The sequence below is a fragment of the Panthera leo genome, chromosome A3 (genome assembly GCF_018350215.1).
Source record: "Panthera leo isolate Ple1 chromosome A3, P.leo_Ple1_pat1.1, whole genome shotgun sequence".
Classification (NCBI taxonomy): Eukaryota; Metazoa; Chordata; class Mammalia; order Carnivora; family Felidae; genus Panthera; species Panthera leo.
Genome location: NC_056681.1, coordinates 59,094,994 through 59,115,259, shown reverse-complemented (window position 1 = coordinate 59,115,259; position 20,266 = coordinate 59,094,994). Strand labels below are relative to the sequence as shown.

The following is a 20,266-nucleotide window of genomic DNA, read 5'->3' as shown; positions in this document are numbered from 1 at the left end:
TAAACTAAGCCATTAGACTGAACACTCTGTGGCTGAGTTGGTGCCTAATTCCCCTCTGTAACCCTGGTACCTAGAATGTGTCAGAGCTCAGTAAATGCGAAGAGAACTTCCAGTGGGCTTCAGTTTCCTCCCCAACAAGTGAAGGTGTACTAAAGAATGGCTACCAACCCCCCACACTCATGTGTCTAGAACACACTGACTCATGTCCTGGCTTGACTAACATGAGGCAAGTTGGTTAGCAGAGAGCTAACAGGCAGGGTGAGTTTTTGCCCATGAAAACTTCTTGTGAGCGCAGACTCTGGGCTGAGAAGCTGTGGGTTGAAGACACTGGCCTTTCTACTTCTCAGCCCCAGAAACCTTGATCAGGCCCAGCCAGCTTCCTGTGACCCTCTGCCTCCTGCTCCAAGCTTTCATATTTTCCCTCAGCTTCTCCACCACACCCTGGACTCCCTGGTTCTTCCTTCATCTCCCCAAGCCTGGATATGTCCAAAGTAGTCACCCCAATGTGTTACTTCTCTGCCACACATTCCTTCAGGCACAAGAACACCTTTTTGGGGGTTCACTGCAGGCAAATTGGAACGGGGGGTTATACAACACTGATGGAATTCCCATAATGTCCACCGAGGCCTGTAATCTCCAACTTCCCCATTGCACTCCTCACCTCCCACCCCTTTCCAGACTAAAGAGGGCACATTCACAGAATAGCCTTCTTATGCTCAGATGATTTGTTGTAGCGCTCAGCTCACTGCCCCCCATCTGGAGCTCCAGTGAGCAGCCTTGGGTCTTTGAAAATCTGCTTTCAAGGGGAGCCAACAGAAGACAAAAAAAAAAAAAAAAAAAGGAAAGAGGCATAAAAGAGACAAAGGGTACCTTTGCTATTTGAGGGTCTGTACTTTAGCCTGATCATCTGACATCTCTTGATATCTCCACAACACCTCCTACCCGCTTTGAGAGACCACCACTGGGTCTCCTCCATGGGTCTAGGACTTAGCAGCCTCACCATCTCACCAAGATAAATTCTCTGTAATGTTTTGGTAAAATAAGGCTACTAGCTTCTTGGGATTCTCATGCAAACCAGTCACATTGACTTGGCAGAAAGATATTTTACCTTATTCATGAGTTAGGCGCTTAAACCAATATTTGAAAAATGTTGTAAGGTCATTGGAAAAAATGAGATATATAAGAATAGGCACTGCAAATACATGCTTGCAAAGTTATTCCCCAAGTAACCTATTAAATTCAAAACATATAACAAATAAAGCAACCAAATCTATCTTTCACCCGAGTGCTGTGGAGGAAATTTATGTCCTTTATCTGGTTAAATGGATTTCCTGACAAGCTGTGTCTGAAATACCTACTTCCTATCATCACTACACACAATATCTATTAATTCTTATTATTGAAAAGTCACCAAAATATGTATAATTAGTCAGCTTTTGCTGTATAACAAACTCAAAATCTTAGTGGCTTATAACAAATGTTCTTTTCCCGGCTCATGGACCTTAGGCTCTCTGTGGCTCTGCAGGAATCAGTTGGACTTGACCCCAAGCCACAGTTTGAGCTTACGTCTGTTCCATGTGTCTCCTCATTGCAGTACCAGCAGCTCCCCAATACACATTACTCTCATTGAGATGGCAGATGGCAGGAACAAAGCATCCAAGCCAAACTGTGCAGACATATAAAGCCTCTGCTTAGCATCACATTTGCTCACCTTTTATTGGCTGAAGCAAGTCACATGGCCAAGTCCAGGTAGGTGAGGAAGTATATTCCACCTACTTTATTGAGAAGCAATGCAAGGTCACATAGCAAAAGAAGCCAGGGGAAGAAATGAGAACAGAAATCCAATTTTGCACAATACATTAGCCCATTTTCCTGCCTTGGTAAACCTAATGAACCCGTGTAAGGCTGTCTGGGATGCTGAATGCTCTGATCAGCCTGGGTCTCTCCAGGACCAAGAATGTAAGCAGGCACAGAGATGGCTGTTTCTCCATAGAATGCTGAGGCTGTTATTTCAAATATAACATGCTCATTTCTTATGAACCTGATATGAAGGCAGAAAAAATAATAGTTAACTTAGGGAATAATTTGCATGATCTGGTTGGTCAAGATTTTCATAATTGAATACCAATTAACTTTATTATTTTAATTTAATGTTATAAAATTTAAAGAATACTTAGTACAAATTCAGTACATAGTTTTTTATAGAAAAGCTTCAAAGAAATACTATATGGTATAGTGATAACAGCAAGGATGACAAAATTTGTTGAATGCTTAGTATATTCCAGATATACTTAATCTTCAACCAATACTATGAGTTACAAACAAAGAAACTGAGGCTTAATTACTAATTAAGCAACTTACTCAGTGTCAGGCAGCCAGCCAGAAACATGAAACATTCTGGAACTGAACATCTCTTAGCCTTGTTGTTTTTGTCTATGACATGAATATAATAAACCCCATCCTGATATTATTACTGATAAAGATAATGTCTGTAACAGCCAGGCATATTGTACATTATTTATAAATAATTCCTACTTTAAAGGAGCACAGTTTCTTTTTTTATTTTTTTATTTTTTTATTTTTTTAATATAATTTATTGACAAATTGGTTTCCATATAACACCCAGTGCTCATCCCAAAAAGTGCCCTCCTCAATGCCCATCACCCACTTTCCCCTCTCCCCCACCCCCCATCAACCTTCAGTTTGTTCTCAGTATCCAAGAGTCTCTTATGGTTTGCCCCCTCCCTCCCTCTCTGTAATGTTTTTTCCCCTTCCACTCCCCCATGGTCTTCTGTCAAGTTTCTCAAGATCCATCTATGAGTGCAAACATATGGTATCTGTCTTTCTCTGACTGACTTATTTCGCTTAGCATAATACCTTCCAGTTCCATCCACGTTGCTGCAAATGTCCAGATTTCATTCTTTCTCGTTGCCACATCTTCTTTATCCATTTGTCAATTGATGGACATTTAGGCTCTTTCCATAATTTGGCTCTTGTTGAAAGTGCTGCTATAAACATTGGGGTACAAATGCCCCTATGCGCCAGCAAACCTGTATCCCTTGGGTAAATTCCTAGCAGTGCTATTTCTGGGTCATAGGGTAGATCTATCTTTAATTTTTTGAGGAACCTCCACACTGTTTTCCAGAGTGGCTGCACCAGTTTGCATTCCCACCAACAGGGAGCACAGCTTCTTGATCTGTAACAGGAAGGCAATCCCTGAGGCCTTTCCTCACTGTAGGAAGTGGGCTTAACTACTCTGATAATCAACTCCAGATAACCAGCTGATAACCAAGTTACTAATTTCTTCCAAGCTTCTCTCTAAATTACTAAATGAGGACTTGAAAACATTGTTAAGGCAGGGTTGAAGATTTTCTAAGAGAGAAGTATTGTGCTTGCATCTCTTTCCTGTGGTAGGAGGGGGTGGTTCAAAAAAGAGGAAGGACTGGAGGAAGAACTGAAAATAGGTGGTTGAGCTTATATCAATCTTTTCCTGGGAGCTAGCTAATAGAAGGCTGGGGAATGGAGGCCTGACAGCAGCAAAAAGCTCACGTACCAAAGAAATCAACCATCACCTTATGTTTGATATATAGACTAAAGATATTCCTGTTGCAAATGCATTTTACAATCCCTAAAGACATGCAAAATCCAAAGACCATAAAAGAATGTTATTAGCAAATTGAGAAATTGTAAGCATCAATATAATATGCCTCCTTGTGGAATGTGTTTAAAAAAGAATCAACTGCAGACCCCAGAGTCATTGAAAGGATAATAAAGAAATACTATGAACAAATCCACATACATAAGTTCAACAATAGTTGGAATGGGCCAATCCTTTGAAATACATGAAGAATCTAACTCACCCAAGATGAAATAGTTATCTGAGTAGTCCTGTAACTATAAAACCAGTTAATGTATAGTGAAAACTTTCTGCAAAAGAAATCTTCAGGCCAAGATAGATTCACTGGCAAATCCTACCAAACATATAATAAAGTAAAATATACGTAATCTCTTCCAGAATATAGAAGAGGAAGGAAAATATCCTAACTAGTTTTATGAGGTCATATTTACCTTGATATCAAAATCAGACAAAGAGTACAAAAGATTGAAACTATAGACAAATATCTCTCATGGATTTAGATGCAGAAATAATCAAAATATTAGTAAATTGGATCAGGAATATCAAAAGGAATCATACACCATGACCAAGTGGGATTTATACTAGATATAAAGGCTGGTTTATCATTCAGAAAAATAATTTAAATGTATCCACTATATCAGTAAATTAAAAGAAATCTATGATTATGTAAATTGAAATAGAAAAAGCATTTGACACACTCAAAACCCAGCTCATGACAAAAACTCTCAGCAGGTTAGGAATAGAAAGGAATCACTTCAACCTGATAAAGAGAATCAGCAAAGCTTTCAGGTAACATCATACTTAACAGGGAAAGACTGAATGTCTTACCCCTAAAATTGGGAACAAGTCAAGGCAACAATGTCTACTTTAACCACACTTATTCAACATACTACTGGAAGTTCTAGGCTCTTCAGTAAGATAAAAAATAAAAATAAAAAGCATACATATTAGAAAGGAAGACATAAAACGTTCCCTATTTGCAGATAACATGATTGTCTACATGGAACATCCCAAGTAATCTACCAAAAATTCCTATAAATAATAAGTGAATGCATTAGTCTACTAGTGCTGCCATAACAAAATACTACAGTCTGGGTGGCTTAAACAACAGAAATTTATTTTCCCAAAGTTCTGGAGGCTAGAAGTCCAAGATCTTAATGCTGAGAAATTTGATTTCTGGTAAGGCCTCTCTTCCTTGGGTTGCAGACTGTCTGCCTCACTATGTCCTCACATGGCCTTTCCTCTGTGTATATGTTCCTGTGTGCCTTTCTCTTCCCCTTCTTATAAGGATACCATTCTTACTGCATTAGGGCTCTACTCTTATGACCTCATTTAACCTTAATTACTGTCTAAGAGGCCCTATTTCCAAATACAGTCACACTGGGGCTTAGGGCTTCAGCATAGGAATTTTGAAGGGATAGAATTCAGTCCATAACAATGAGTTTAGTCACATTCTAGAATACAAGATCAAAACACAAAAATCTGTCATATTTCTAAATACTAGTATTGAAGAATTGAAAACAAAAAAGGTACCACATACAAGAATTTCCCTCAAAAGGAAATATCTTGGTATAATTCTAACTACATATACATAGAATCTATCTTCTGAAACTGAAATGCTGATGAAAGAAATCAAAGAACACCTAAATATATGTAAAGTCATACCATGCTCATGGATTGGAAGATTCAACATAGGTAAAAAAAGTCAATTTTCCCCCAAATTGACCTATGGGATGATTGGATGCAATTTCAATCAAAATCCTACCAGAATATTTGATAAGCTGATTCTAAGGTCAATATGAAAGGAAAAGAAACTAGAATAGTGGAAGAATATTGACCTCAGAAGTATTCCATTATTCAACTTTAAGATTTAGTTTAAAATAATCAAGGCTGTGTGGTATTGGCAGAAGGACAGTACCAGGACCTGGTGAGGATTCAGCAGTATGGAACTCTTGTGTACATTGCTAAGGGAAATGTAAATTGGTGCAGCCACTCCAGAACAGTTTGGCAGTTTCTTACAAAAATAAATATTCACATGTCATCTTACCCAGCAAACCCATTTCTAGGTATTTGCCCTGGAGAAATGACAATGTACATTCATTCAAAACCCTGTCCAGAACTGTTTAAAGCTTTTCTATAAGTAACTACCAAAAACTGGAAATAATTTCTGTCCTTCAGTGGGTAGGTGGATAAACAAAATGGGGCATCTCTACATTAAAAAGCAAGAAACTATTGATACACGTAACAATGGGATGAATTTCAAAAGCATGTTGAGTGAAAGGAGCCAGTCTGGAAAGGTTACATACTATATGATTCCATTTATATGAGATTCTCAAAAAGATAGTAGTAGAGTGATAGCAAAAAAGTGTTTGTCAGGGGTCAGGAGTGGGGAAGAGGGTGTGACTAGAGCAAGGCAGTATAAGAGAGCTTTTTGGATGATGGAACTGTTCTGTATTTTGATTGTGGTGGAGGTTACACTAATCCATCAGTGTGTTTAAACTCATGGAACTACCCATACCAAAAAAAAAAGCTAATTTTTATGTATATTAATTTTAAAAATTAATTTAAAAATTAATCAGAAAAAAATACACATTATGGTAGTAACTCTTATTGTCCCCCTTAATATCCATTTTCCCTTTCTTCCTTTTAATCATGGGATTCACTCTGTGTGAGTGTTGGTAGGACACATGCCCAACCAGGGACTGGTTTCCCAGCCTCCCTTGCAGCTAGATGTAGTCATGTAACTAGATTTTGGCTAGTGAGATAGGAGTACCACCTTGAAAAAGACGCTATGTATACCTTCCCTATACTTCTTCATCTTCTCCTGGAGATGGTGCTGATGAGCTACTCTCAACTACAAGGAACAGAATAACTGGAGAAGGCATCTTAGACCAATGCTGGGCCAGCTGGGAACCTGGGGAACCTCAGAGCAGAGCCCAACTTTCTGCCCTGGACTGGTAGGAAAAAGAAAAAGAAACTTTGAACTTATATGTAGGCTAATGCATTTTGCAGTCTCTTTGTTACACCAGCTTAATCCTTACCATAAGAATTGTATACATATTCATTGTACAAAAATAGAAAGGGTGAAATAAAAGTTATCCAGAGTCTCTCCATCCAAGAGAGACAGACTTTAATCTCACATTGGCCCTTTCAATATGCTAGTAGGGTAACATTAAAAAAAAGAAATCTTCCAAAGAGTATGAACTTATCTGGTGTTGTGTAGATTTCTGAAAGAATCCTCGATTTGGGTGGGATATAGGAATAGAATTCCTCCTTAGATTGCAATACCCACCCACCCAACCCCTTCCCAGGAAATACCACTCTCTGGAGACCACTAACACACTACCACTCAGGGCCAGAGGGAAACCAGGTTTGTAACCAGTTCTTGTGGAGGACATGCTCCTGTAGCATCTGGAATGAGAGGAATTAGTACCATATCCTTAAGAAGTTGGTCTTTGGAGCTGGAAAGCCATGGGCTTAAGGCCTAGCTCCACTTCTTTTTTGCCTGTGTAACCTTCAGCAGATGTCTTAACTTCTCAGAACTTCAGTTTCCTCTGCTCTAAGATGGGAATGTATAATGGCACCTCCCGTATGGGATTGTTGTGAGAATTAAATGTGATAATAGACATAAAGGTATAGCATAGGTCTAGCACATAATAAGTTCTCAGAAATGGGGTGCTATTCGATTATTCATATACCACATGTTGAGGACCTACAACATGCCAGGCACATTTCTAGGCACTGGGGAGATAGCAGCGAGTGACACAAAAAAGATTCTTGCTTTCTCGAATCTTACCTTCTAGTGAAGGAGACAGAGAATAAATAAATTATTTTTTAAGTAACGATAGATCTGATGAAATTAAGATAGAGTGACTTATTGTTAGTAATGCTAATAGCTCAGACATGTGTGAGGATATTTGGCTCCCGTTTCTTCCCTCAGTTCTGTGGGGTCTGTGCAGAAAGTGGGGCAGGGTGAAGGCACAAAAAGCTGGGCAGGGTGAGCTGAACAGTGAGGGCATTAAAAGATATACATGGAATAGCTCATGCAGTGCATAACTTTGTGGGCCATGGAAGTCACCCTGCTCTCTGTGTGAAGTGTTCTCCACTGCTGAGCATTGCTGAGCTTTCACTGTCAGAGCAGTTACAGGGCAGAAAGATGAGCCTGGAGTTCTAAGGATATGGGTAGGAGACAGAAGTCTCTAGCACACCAACAAGGTTTCAGATCTTCTGGCCTTCTCTTGGGAGAGCACAGATAGCTGGGGCCACTAGCAAATAGAGTTAAATTTTCCAACCTAATGGATGGCAGGTTGTTTCTATTGAGAAAGAATTTCCCTGTCCATGGATCAAAAGCTAAACAGCGGTTCTTAACTCTGCTGTTCATCAGAATCCCTGCTAGATTAAAAATAAACAAACAAAAACACCCAAGCCCTCACACTCCCAGAAAGTCTGTTTCAATGAAACTCAGGGATGGGGACCAGGCACTCTTGTTCCTAGGTGATTTAGGTGTGCCCTCAGTGTTCAAAACCACTGGCTCTAGATAGAACTTCCATCCTCAAACCAAATCACAGACCACTTCTTGCCTCCAGGCAGGAATGGTCTAGATGCTGTGCCTTTGTAAGACCAGCTTATCACTTCTGTCCCTGGAGTTTAGAGAAGGGTGGCCACGATGGAGAAAGGACTAGAACTAGAATAGGAACTAGAATGGGAACTAGAACATTCCCACAGAAGAAGCAGGCTCCTTCCCAGTGGTGCAGAGTTCACTGGTCATGCTTATCCTTCTAGCCTAGAACACTTGCTCTTCTACTCTTCATGGCTTCTCTAGTTCTAATAACCTGCAGACTTTATACTTCCAAACCTCCTCTCTGGTGACAACAGCCCATGAGAGCCTCTGCTTTTTAAAAAATCTGTCCATGAGTAGTAACAGGGTTTTGCAATTTATAAAGTACCATTGCATATATTATGTCATTTAATATTTTCAGCATCCTATGAGACAAATATTATTATAGCCATGTTACAAAAGGAGAAGCCACAAATTTAGGATATTGAATGATGTGCAAAGACCCCTTAACCTGTAACCAACAGGTCTAGAGACCAAGTCTCCTTCCTCCAAAGTGCTCTCAATTCCTACCCTACCTGGCAGATTGCCTTCTGCAGTGTCCTGGTACCTGACCATTTCATTTCTACAGCTGTCAGTGTGGTTAGTTTAATCTTCCCAAGTACTCGATCCTAAAAATTACATTTTTTTTCCTTCTCTGTTGTGTTAAAATGGTTCATTCATGATAGTACCAATTTTAATGAATTTTTTTATTTTTTTTTGAAATTTATTTATTTTTGAGAGAGAGAACAAGCAGGGGAATGGCAGAGAGAGAGGGAGAGAGAGAGGATCCCAAGCAGACTCTGCATGCTGTCAGCACAGAGCCTGGGGTGGGACTCGAATATACGAATGGCAAAATCATGACCTGAACCGAAATCAAGAGTTGGATGCTTAACTGACTGAGCCATCCAGGTGTCCCAATCTGAATGAATTTGTTAAACATATATATTGTTCACCTTGCACCTAATTGAAAATGATACTATTTACAAAAACAAAATTGAAATTCATTTTCTGGAAAAAATTGGTTGCATAGAATAAGCACATATTTCTAGCTTTAGTTCTAAGTTCTAATTTAGAGAGCCAAACATGGACGTGGGCTGGGCTGAGTTGCTCTTTCCCTGTTGGTTTGCTGTGATCACAGGAGTTTCAGGAATCATGAGGGTTTATGTGCTGTTTTATCTGTAACATCACCCTTCATGGGGTCACATTTTTCCCCACACGGGTTAGTGCATGGGCATTTGTTTAATATAGGTACTGAAAGGTCTCAAGGTAGCAACATGGCACTTTTTTCTGGAAGGTCATCAGCCCCATCAACATCACATTCTCTTGTGGGAAAATCACACATGATTAATTGAAGGTACAGAGTCATCTGGAAGATATATTCAGATGATGCGTACATTGAATAAAAAGCATTGCCTTTTGTCTCATCCTCAGAGGAATTTTTAGGACCCATCTCTTTAAAGTGCATTGAAAGAAATGATCAGGACTCAGTTAATTTCATTCAAATCCCAAAGACACCAACACAATAGATTTGGCAAGGGACATTTGCGATTCTCCTCTCACATAGCTCAGATTTCTTCATCATTCACAGCAGTCATGTTCAGCAGCTCTACTGCTTACAGGGAACTGGTGGGCTGCCAGCTGCAGCATTGTGTGGATCTGGAGATCTTTCCAATTAGACAAGAGTGGGAGGCTGCCTCCAAGAGAGATGGGAAGATGACTACTCCATTTACACTGTGAAAGGGAAGAGAATTTGGCACTCTGGAGGAGAGATTTCACAATGTATTGGACATGGCTGCATCTTCACTCAGGTTCCTGCAAAGGATCCATGCAGTGGACCAAAATATAGGCCTTCTTTTCTCCAAGGGCTGAGCTGAAGCTGAGCATGGCAAGACCACACTGGACCCCTACAGTTCCCAAAGCCCCCCCGCAGCTACCTCACACCCCCCCCCCCCGCAGACTGCCTTTGCAGTCTCTCCCCTACACCCAGATGGGAATAGCCATGGATTAGGCATTGCAGAAGAAAAGATGTATGAACTGGGAGATGAAGGCATAGCAAAATAAATTACCCAAATGTAGAACAGAGAGGGGAAAACTTTAAAAAGTGAACCAAACATCAGTGACTTGTAGGACAAATCAGGCAGTCTAACTTACATGCAGTTGGAACTCCCAGAAAAGGGGGAAAGGGGAGATGAAAAAATATATATGAAGAAATACTTATTTTCCAAATTTTATAAAAGCTTTATAAACCCAGAGATCCATAAAGATTAGAAACCCTAAGGAAGATACAAAGTGAGCCACACCAAATCACACCATAATTAAATTCCTGAACCCCAGTCATAAAAAGATTGTCTTAAGAGCCGGACAAAAATGATGCTTCATGTACAAAGAAACCAAGAATGACTGTAGATTTCTTGTAAGAAATTATAAAAAAAAAAAACCCATAAGAGAATGGAACAAAATGTTTAACATAGCAAAATAAAAAAGGGCCATCCTAGAATTGAATACCAAGTAAATATCATTAAAATGAAGAAAAATTGGAGACTCTCCAGACAAATAAAAAAAAGCTAAGATAATTCTTCATAAGCAGACTTGTATTATGAGAGGTGGTAAAGGTGAAGGAACATGATCCCAGATGGGAACTCAGATCTCCACAAAGAAATGAGAAGCAACAGAGATTTTAAATATCTGGGTAACTATAAAATATTTTTTTCTTGGGATGCCTGGGTGGATCAGTCGTTTAAGGATCCGACTTTGGCTCAGGTCATGATCTCACAGTTCTTGGGTTTAAGCCCTGCACCAGGATCTGTGGTGAAGGTCAGAGCCTGGAGGCTGCTTCAGATTCTGTGTCTCCCTCTCTCTCTGCCCCTCCCTGGCTCACGCCCTGTCTCTCTTGCTCTCTCAAAAATAAACACTCAAAAATTTCTTTTAAATACTTTTTATTATTTTAAGAAAATAAACTCCTTAGAAGATAGTTAACTGTTTAAAGCAGACATAATGACAATATACAGCAGAGTTTGTAATATAACTAGAAATAAAATACATAACAGTAGCACAAAAGATGGAAGGAAGAATTCAAAGTATATTTGATTGTTCTTATGTGTGAGGAAATATATCATCTGAAGATAGATTTTGATCATTAGAGATGAATATGATAAACTCTAGAACAAACATACACATTAAAACAAAATAAGGATAATAAGCCAATGGTGGAGGTAACAAAAAGGGAAAAATAAAATGTATTCAATAAAAAATGAGGAGGGAATGATAAAAAAAGGAACAAAGGAGAAATAGAAAATACAAAATATAGAAAACAAATACAAGTTGGTAAACTTAAGCCCAAATATATCAGTAATTACCTTAAATGTAAATGGTTTAAACATATGCTATCCAATACACTAACCATTGGCCACATGGAGCTCTTTAAATTAATTAAAAATTTACTAAGATAAACTATTCAGCTCCTCAGTCACACTAGCAATATTTCAAGTGCTCAGTAGCCACCTAATTAGTGGCTAGCATATTAAATAGATAATCTATAACATTTCCATCATCAGAGAAAGGTCTATTGGAAAACTGGTATAAATATTCCAATTGAAAGCAAAATTATGAAACTGAATAAAGAAAGCAAGATGTATCACCCAAAATAAAACACATGTGCACACAAGCATAAAGATGGGGAGGGTCAAAAGTTAAAGGATGGAAAAAGATATACCATGCAAACACTAATTATAAGAAATTTGGAGTGGTTCTATTAATGTTACACAAAGCAGACTTCTGAAAAAAGCACACAACCAAGGATGGAAGAGAACATTTCAAAATGACAAATGATTCATTCTATTTAACAACCTTTAATACTAAAGAAGATTTAACAATACTAAACATGTTTGTATCCAGTAAGAGATTCAAAATTGCACTGCATATACCTTCCTGCATGAAACAATATGAAAAGTTGGATAAAATATGTGAAACAATGGTCTTCAAGGAATTAGCAGGCAACAAAGGATGGTGGTTCCTTTAGAGACAGGAAACAAAGAGGGTGAACCCTATAATTGTTTCATCTACAGGCACTGATGCAGGGCTGGGGAGCACAAGTGGAGCTTGGTGGCTTGCTGAATGGAAGACACAGAGCTGATGATTGAGGGAGATGAAAGCAGCTAGAGATTATAGGACAGAATGCCAGAGAAGAGAGAGTTGTATGAAGAGAGAATTCCAGAGATCACAGAGCTACACATATGTCAAAACTTTAAAAACTGTAACTTAAATATGCGCAATTGCTGCATGTTAATTATAGCTCAATAAAGCCCCTTTTAAAAAAGATAAGGACATATCTGAGCAATTTTATGCCAATATATTCAAACAACATAGATAAAATGGAAAAATTCCTTGAAAAACACAAATACCAAAACTGTCTCAAGAAGAAATAGACAACTGAAGAATTGTATATGTATTTAAGTAATTGCAATTGCATAATTGCAGTATGCTCACAAAGAAAATTATAGGCACAGATGACTTCATTGGCAAACTTTCTGAAACATTTAAGGAAGAAATATACCAATTCTATTCAATTTTTTCCCCCAGAAATTAGAAGAGGAAACACTTTCCAACTTATTTCATGGGGCCAAAGACATTACAAGAAAAGAAAATTGCAGACCAACATCATTCATGAACATGGATTCAAAAATCCTTAAAGAATCTTAGAAAATCAATTCCAGCAATATATAAAAATAGGAACACATCATGAAAGCAAGTTTCATTTAACATTGGAAAATCTATTAATGTAACTCACTATATCAACAAATCAAAAATTAATGAAAAACAGATTTAGGAAAATCATTTGACAAAATTGAAAATCCACTTATGAAAAATCTCTCAGCGAGCTAGAAATAGAAGAGAATTTCCTAAACTTGGTAAAATGCATCTATGAAAAACTTACAACTAATATCTTTAGAGTAGTGACAGGAAAAGAGTATGTTTCATTCCTAAATTCAGGAATAGGATAATGTATCCTAGTTCACTGCTTTTATTCAACATCATACTGGAGGTCATAGTCAATGTAATAAGGCAAAGAAAAAAAAGATACAAAAGACATAGATATTGGAAAAGAAGAAATATAATTCTCATTATTTGGAGACAATATATTTGTATACAAAGAAAATCATTAGAATCTGCAAAAAAATAGTTATTAGAACTGAATAACTGATTCACAGGTCAATAAAAAAGTGAATTCTATTTCCATATACTAACAACAAACAATTGGAAACTGAAATTTTAAAACAATACCATTTACAGTATCACCAAAAAACAGACACAGTTAGGGATAAATTTAAGGAAAATATGTCAAAGAAATATACAGTGTACAGTATAAAACATTGCTGACAGAAATTAAACAACACCTAAATAAATGGACAGTTGTACCATATCCATGAGAAAAAAGTCTCAATATTTAAAAAAAAAAAATTTAGTGTTCATTTATTTTTGAGAGACAGTAAGAGACAGTGTGTGAGCAGGGGAGTTGCAGAGAGAGAGGGAGACACAGAATCTGAGCTGTCAGCACAGAACCGGATGTGGGGCTCGAACCCGTGAACCGTCAGATCATGACCTGAGCTGAAGTCCAATGCTTAACTGACTGAGCCACCCAGGCACCCCAAAAGACTCAATATTTTTATTTATTCATTTTATTTGAGAGAGAGAGGAAAAAAAATTCCAAGCAGGGTCCATGTGCAGCGTGAAGCCCGTTGTGGGGCTCGATCCCATGACCCTGTGATCATGACCTGAGCCAAAATCAAGAGTCAGAGGCTCAATTGACTGAGCCACCCAGGAGCCTAAAAAAGACTCAATATTATTACGATGGCAATTCTCAAATTGATGGATAGACTTAATGCAATCCAAATCAAATTCTCAACAGACTACTTCTGTAAAAATTAGAGAATTCTGAAATTTATATAGAAATTTAAAGAATCTAGATTATCCCAAGAATTTTGAAAAAGAATGCCAAAGTTAAAATATTAACTGATTTATTACCTGATATTACCTGATTTAAATATTACAAGTTTACAAGTTTACCTGATTTAAAGACTTACCATAAAATTTACAGTGATCAAGACAATGTGGGTATTGGTGCAAGAATAACTATATAGGCCAATAGAATCAAAACATGAGTAGATAAAGACCCATATAGCAATGGATTTTTAACAAAGAGGTCAGAGTAATTTAATAGGGCAAAGAATTTTTCTAAAATATGGTACTAGAACAACTGGATATTCATATTGGGGGGGAGGGGGCGGGAAGGAAGCTCATTACCTTCCTTCTAGCATAAACAAGTAAAATAAAACTCAAGGTGTATCACAGACCTAAATATAAAAACTAAAATCATAGAGTTTTTAGAAGAAAATATTGCAGCATATCTTAGTCATTTGAGAGAAGACAGTGATTTCTTAGAACATAGAAATAAATAACCAAATAGGGAAAAATTATACATTACACTTAATCAAAATCTAAAATTTTTCACCAAGTCACCATGAAGAAAATAAATAGGCAAACCACAGATTATGATAAAATCTTAGCTGAACCTTTATCTGACAAAGGGCTTATATCCAAAATAAATAAAAAATTCTGCAATTCAGAAATAAAATAAAAACTCCATTTTAAATGGTGGAAGGAAAAGATATGAACACACATTTTATCAAAAAAGATACACAAGGGGCGCCTGGGTGGCGCAGTCGGTTAAGCGTCCGACTTCAGCCAGGTCACGATCTCGCGCTCCGTGAGTTCGAGCCCCGCGTCAGGCTCTGGGCTGATGGCTCAGAGCCTGGAGCCTGTTTCCGATTCTGTGTCTCCCTCTCTCTCTGCCCCTCCCCCGTTCATGCTCTGTCTCTCTCTGTCCCAAAAATAAATAAAAAACGTTGAAAAAAAAAATTTAAAAAAAAAAAAAAGATACACAAATGGCAGGTAAGTTTATGAAAAGATGTTCAACATATCAGTAATCAGAGAAATGTGAATTAATATCACAATGATATAGCAGTATACATACACTAGAAAGGCTAAAATAAAAAAGATTAATACCAAATGTTGACAAGGATGTGGAGTGTGGCAGACAGACTCTAACATGGCTCCCAATGACCCCTGCTTCTTGATATTCATGCCCTTATGTAATCCCTTCCTTGAATGTGGGGGAGACTTATGTGGGTGAGCCAACAGAACATGGCAAAAGTGATGGAATGTCACTTCTGTGTTTACATAAGATTACAGCTTCTATCTTGCTAGCCAACCGTCTCTAATGGCTATCTCCCTTGCTATATTTGATGAAGTAAGCTGCCATGTGAAGAAGCCCATGGGGCAAAGAACTGAGTGTGGCCACTGGCCAACATCCAACAAGTTGCTGCAGCCTAACAGCCCACATGGAAATGAATCCTGCCAACAACCACATGAACTTGGAAATGGATCCTTACCCAGTTGAGCCTCGTATGAGCCACAGCCCTGAAAAGACCTTGATTGCAGCCTCTTGAGAGACCATGAAACAAAGGACCCAGCTAAACACTGCCCAAATTCCTGACCTGCATCAACTGTGTGATAATAAATATGTGTTGTTTTAACCCTCTACATTTGTAGTAGTTTTGTATGCATCAGTAGATAAGTAATAGATGGAACAACTGGAACTGTCCTACATTTATGGTGGCATAACCATCTTGTAAAACCTTTTGGCAATTTCTTATAAAGATAAACATGCACCGAACTTACCCTAAGACCCAGCAATTGCACTCTAGGTATTTACCCATGAAAAATAAAAGTATATGTCCAAACAAAGATTCATACATGAATATTCATAGCAGCTTTACACATAATAGCCCACAAGTAGAAACAACCTGAATGCCAATCCATAGATGAATGAATAAAGTATGGAATATCCATACAATGGAATAATACTCAGCAGTAAAGGAGAATGAACTGATTAATACATGTAAAAATGTTGATGAATCTCAACATATCATGTTCAGAGAAAGAGACTAGGCATAAAAGAATATGTATGATGCCATTTATATTAATTCTAGAAAGCACAAATCTAATTTATGACAATAGAAACAGATCAGTGCTTATCTACACCTAGAAGTGTGCAGTTAGGATAGCAAAAGCTTGCAAGACTGACTTTTAGGACTGTTGCCATATTCTAGATCTTGGTACAACAGTAGTTACAATGAGTTGTCATAATTCATTAAGCTGTTCACTTAAAATTGGCACATGATTTGTATATAAACTATTCCTTGATAAAGTTGGTTTTTAAAGAATATAACTCAAAATGGATTAAAGACTGAAACATCAGACCTGAAACTGTAAAACTCCTAGAAGAAAGCAGAGGGTCAAAGCTCCATGACATTGGTCTTGGCAATGATTTCTTGGATATGACACCAAAAGCACAGGCAAAAAAAGCAAATATAGGCAGGTGGGACTGCATCAAACTAAGAAGTTTCTACACAGCAAAATGAATAATTAACAATGAAAAAGCAATGTCCAGAATGGGAGAAAATATATACGTGAACCATGTATCTGATAAAGGGTTGATACCCAGAATAAAAAACTCCTACAATGTAATAGCAAAACAACCAAATAAACCAGTTTTCAAAATAGGACAAAATAGGACAAAGGGGCATCTGGGTGGAAAAGTCGGTTAAGCATCTATCTCTTGATTTTGGCTCAGGTCATGATCTTGAAATTTGTGAGGTTGATCCCTGTGTCAGGCTCTACGTTGACAGTGTGGAACCTGCTTGGGATTCTCTCTCTCCCTCTCTCTCTGCCCCTCCCTCACTTGCATGCACTATAAACAAACAAACAAACTTAAAAAAAAAAATAAAATGCAGAAAGGGTTTAAATAGACATTTCTCCAAAGACAACATACAAATGGCCAACAGGTACATAAAAAGTTGCTCAACACCAATAATCTTCAAACACCTGTTAGGATGGATATTATTAAAAAAAAGAAAAGAAAAAGAAAAAAACAAAAAACAAACAAATGATAAGTATTCATGAGTCTGTGGAGAAATTGGAATTCTTGTATGCTGTTGGTGAGGATGTAGATGGTACAGCCACTATGGAAAACAGTATGGAGTTTTCCCCAAAATTTAAAAATAGTAATACCATATGATCCAACAATCCCACATCTGGGTGTTTTTCCAAGAGAATTGAAATCAGGAATCTTGAAGAGATATTTGCACTCCCTTGTTCATTGCAGCCTTATTCACAATATCCAAGATGTGGAAACAACCTAAATGTCCATGGACAGGTGATATATATATATATATATATATATATATATATATATATATATATATATATACATACATACATACATACATACATACACACACACACACACACACACACACACATTAGAGTATTCAACCTTTAGGGGGAAAAAAAGGAAATTTGATCTTCTGCTACAAAATGCATAAACGGTGAGGTTATTGTGCTAAGTGAAATAAGCTAGTCACAGAAGGACAAAAATACTGCATGATTCCAGTTATATGAGGTATCTAAAGTAGTCAAACTCATAGAAGCAGAGAATAAAATGGTGGTTGCCAGGGGCTTAGGTAGGAAGGGGAAATGGGGAGTTGATAATCAACAGTTTTAAAGTTTCAGTTATGCAAGATGAATAAATTCTAGAAGTCTACTGTATAACATTGCTCCTATATTTAACAATACTGTTTTGTACCCTCAAGAAAAATTTTAAGAGAATGGACTTTATGTTAATTGTTCTTACCACAATTTTTTAAAAAAATAGATCTTCTGGGTGCCTGGGCAGCTCAATCAGTTAAGCATCCAACTTTGGCTCAGGTCATGATCTGTGCCCACATCAGGCTTGTGCTAACAATGTAGAGTCTGCTAGGGATTCTCTCTCTCTCTCTCTCTCTCTCTCTCTCTCTCTCTCTCTCTCTCTCTCTCTTCCTCTCCCCCACTTGCACTCTCCATCTCTCTTGCTCTCTCAACATAAATAAACTTAATTTAAAAGAGAGAGAGAGAGAAAAATACGTCTTCAAACAGACAATTTGCCCAAGCTGTATCTACTCCTGAACCTAGACTCAGTAGGTGCACCTTGGCTGCGCAACCCTGGGACCCTGGATTTCCCTTTCCACAGCACTTTTCATACACTTGTGTCATGGATTGTTCAACTGTGGGTCTTCCTGTCTATAATATAAGCTCTCTAAGCACAGATCTCCTTGGTACTTACACAGTGCCTAGCCCAGAACAGATATTTGTGGAATAAGTATAACAATTTTTATAAAATTTTGTGGAATTAATTGAAACTGTCTTAAGTTCTTCTGTCATCGTGTAGGGTCAGACAGTCTGTACCAAGCCATTGTGTGGTCTTCATAAAATTCTCCATTAAAGACTACATTCCACTCTGAGTTGTCCACAGCCAGGTTTCTGTGCCAGATTCACTTTGATGGACAGCTGTGATAAAAGTGTGATGCCAGAAGTGGGTTAAACTAAATTAAGAAAACCATATCCCCAGCTCACTTCTGTTGGGGCAGGCTACTCATCACACTTGACAACTCTCAGCCCTGATTAAGAACAGCTGGACTGAGCTTCTTTGCACATTTTCCAGTTTTAGGGAATTGAGGAAGTTTCTTACCAGTTGTTGCAGGAAGGATTGGTAATCTCTTCTTGTGTGATCACCATCACCCCAACCCTCCCCCCCCCCCACAACCGTCCCCCCCCCCCAGAGCTCTTTGTTCTTACTTCTGTTCGAACATTCAGACTATTTGATTGTCATTATTGCTTGTGTATCTGACTCTCTAGTCAAGCCTGATCTCTGTAAAGGGAGAGTCAAATTCATCATTTTAGTACCCATTTTTTCATTCATTTCAACATTTCTGAATATCTGCTGATTGTCTTGGACTGAGCTAGAGACATGCCTAGTATGGTTTATTGATCACATAGTGGACCTTCAATAAACATGTGCTGCTATTAGTCTCTGTGTCTCTGTTGGTAGTATTCCCCAGTCCAATGGAAATCAAGGTTGGTACCTTTCAGAACAACAGTCTCTCCTGGTCTGCCCAAGGTGGCCTTACAACTAAATATAATGCAGTGATTTTTAAAGAATGAAAAAGAAGACCCTGTAGCAGAAACAACAAACTCCTTTCTGAAAATCTTCCTCTCCTTCTTCCTTAATAATGGAACCTGGATTTTTACTGGGGCACATTGCCACCTCTCTGAAAGACTGTTTTTCCCCAGACTCTTGAAGCTACATGTAGCCATGTGATTATATTGGCAAATGAAATATAAACAAAAATTTTATGTCCATTTCTTTATTTTTTCCCTATTTATGTTGATTTTCTTTTTTTAAAGTTTTTATTTTGAATTCCAGTTAGTTAACATACAGTGTTATATTAGTTTCAGGTGTACAATATAGTAATTCAACACTTCAATACATCACCCTGTGCTCATCACAAGTGCACTACTTAATCCCTATCACCTATTTAAAATTTTTTTAATGTTTATTTATTTATTTATTTATTTATTTATTTAAGGTGTGCACATGTGCACAGGGGTGAGGCAGAGAGAGAGGGAGAGAGAGAATCCCAAGCAGGCTCCGCACTGTCAGCACAGAGCCTGACACAGTGCTCAATCCCACAAACTGTGAGATCATGACCTGAGTCAAAATCAGAGTCAGATGCTCAACCAACTGAGCCACCCAGATGCCCCCCATCACCTATTAAACTGATCCTTTCACCCACCTCCCCTCTGATAACCATTTATTTGTTCTCTGATAACCATTGATTTCTCTCTCTCTCTTATTTTTTTTCTTTGCTTGTTTTGTTAAATTCCACATGGAATTCCATACCATCATATGGTATTTGTCTTTCTCTGTCTGACTTATTTCACTTAGCATAATACTCTCTAGCTTCATCCATGTTGTTGCAAATGACAAGATTTCACTCTTCTTTCTAGCTGAATAATATTCGTGTGTGTGTGTGTGTGTGTGTGTGTGTGTGTGTGTGTGTGTATCACATCTTCTTCATCCATTCATCAATTGTAGG

General features: G+C 37.9%; 1 long non-coding RNA gene across 1 annotated transcript; it reads left to right on the top strand.

The window, feature by feature from the left end:
* The first annotated feature begins 5,111 nt into the window (after nt 1-5,111).
* On the top strand, nt 5,112-15,833 carry LOC122215941. Its single transcript, XR_006200623.1, has 2 exons — nt 5,112-5,332; nt 15,542-15,833. It is a non-coding gene; the product is annotated as an uncharacterized LOC122215941 (long non-coding RNA).
* The last annotated feature ends 4,433 nt before the right edge of the window (nt 15,834-20,266 follow it).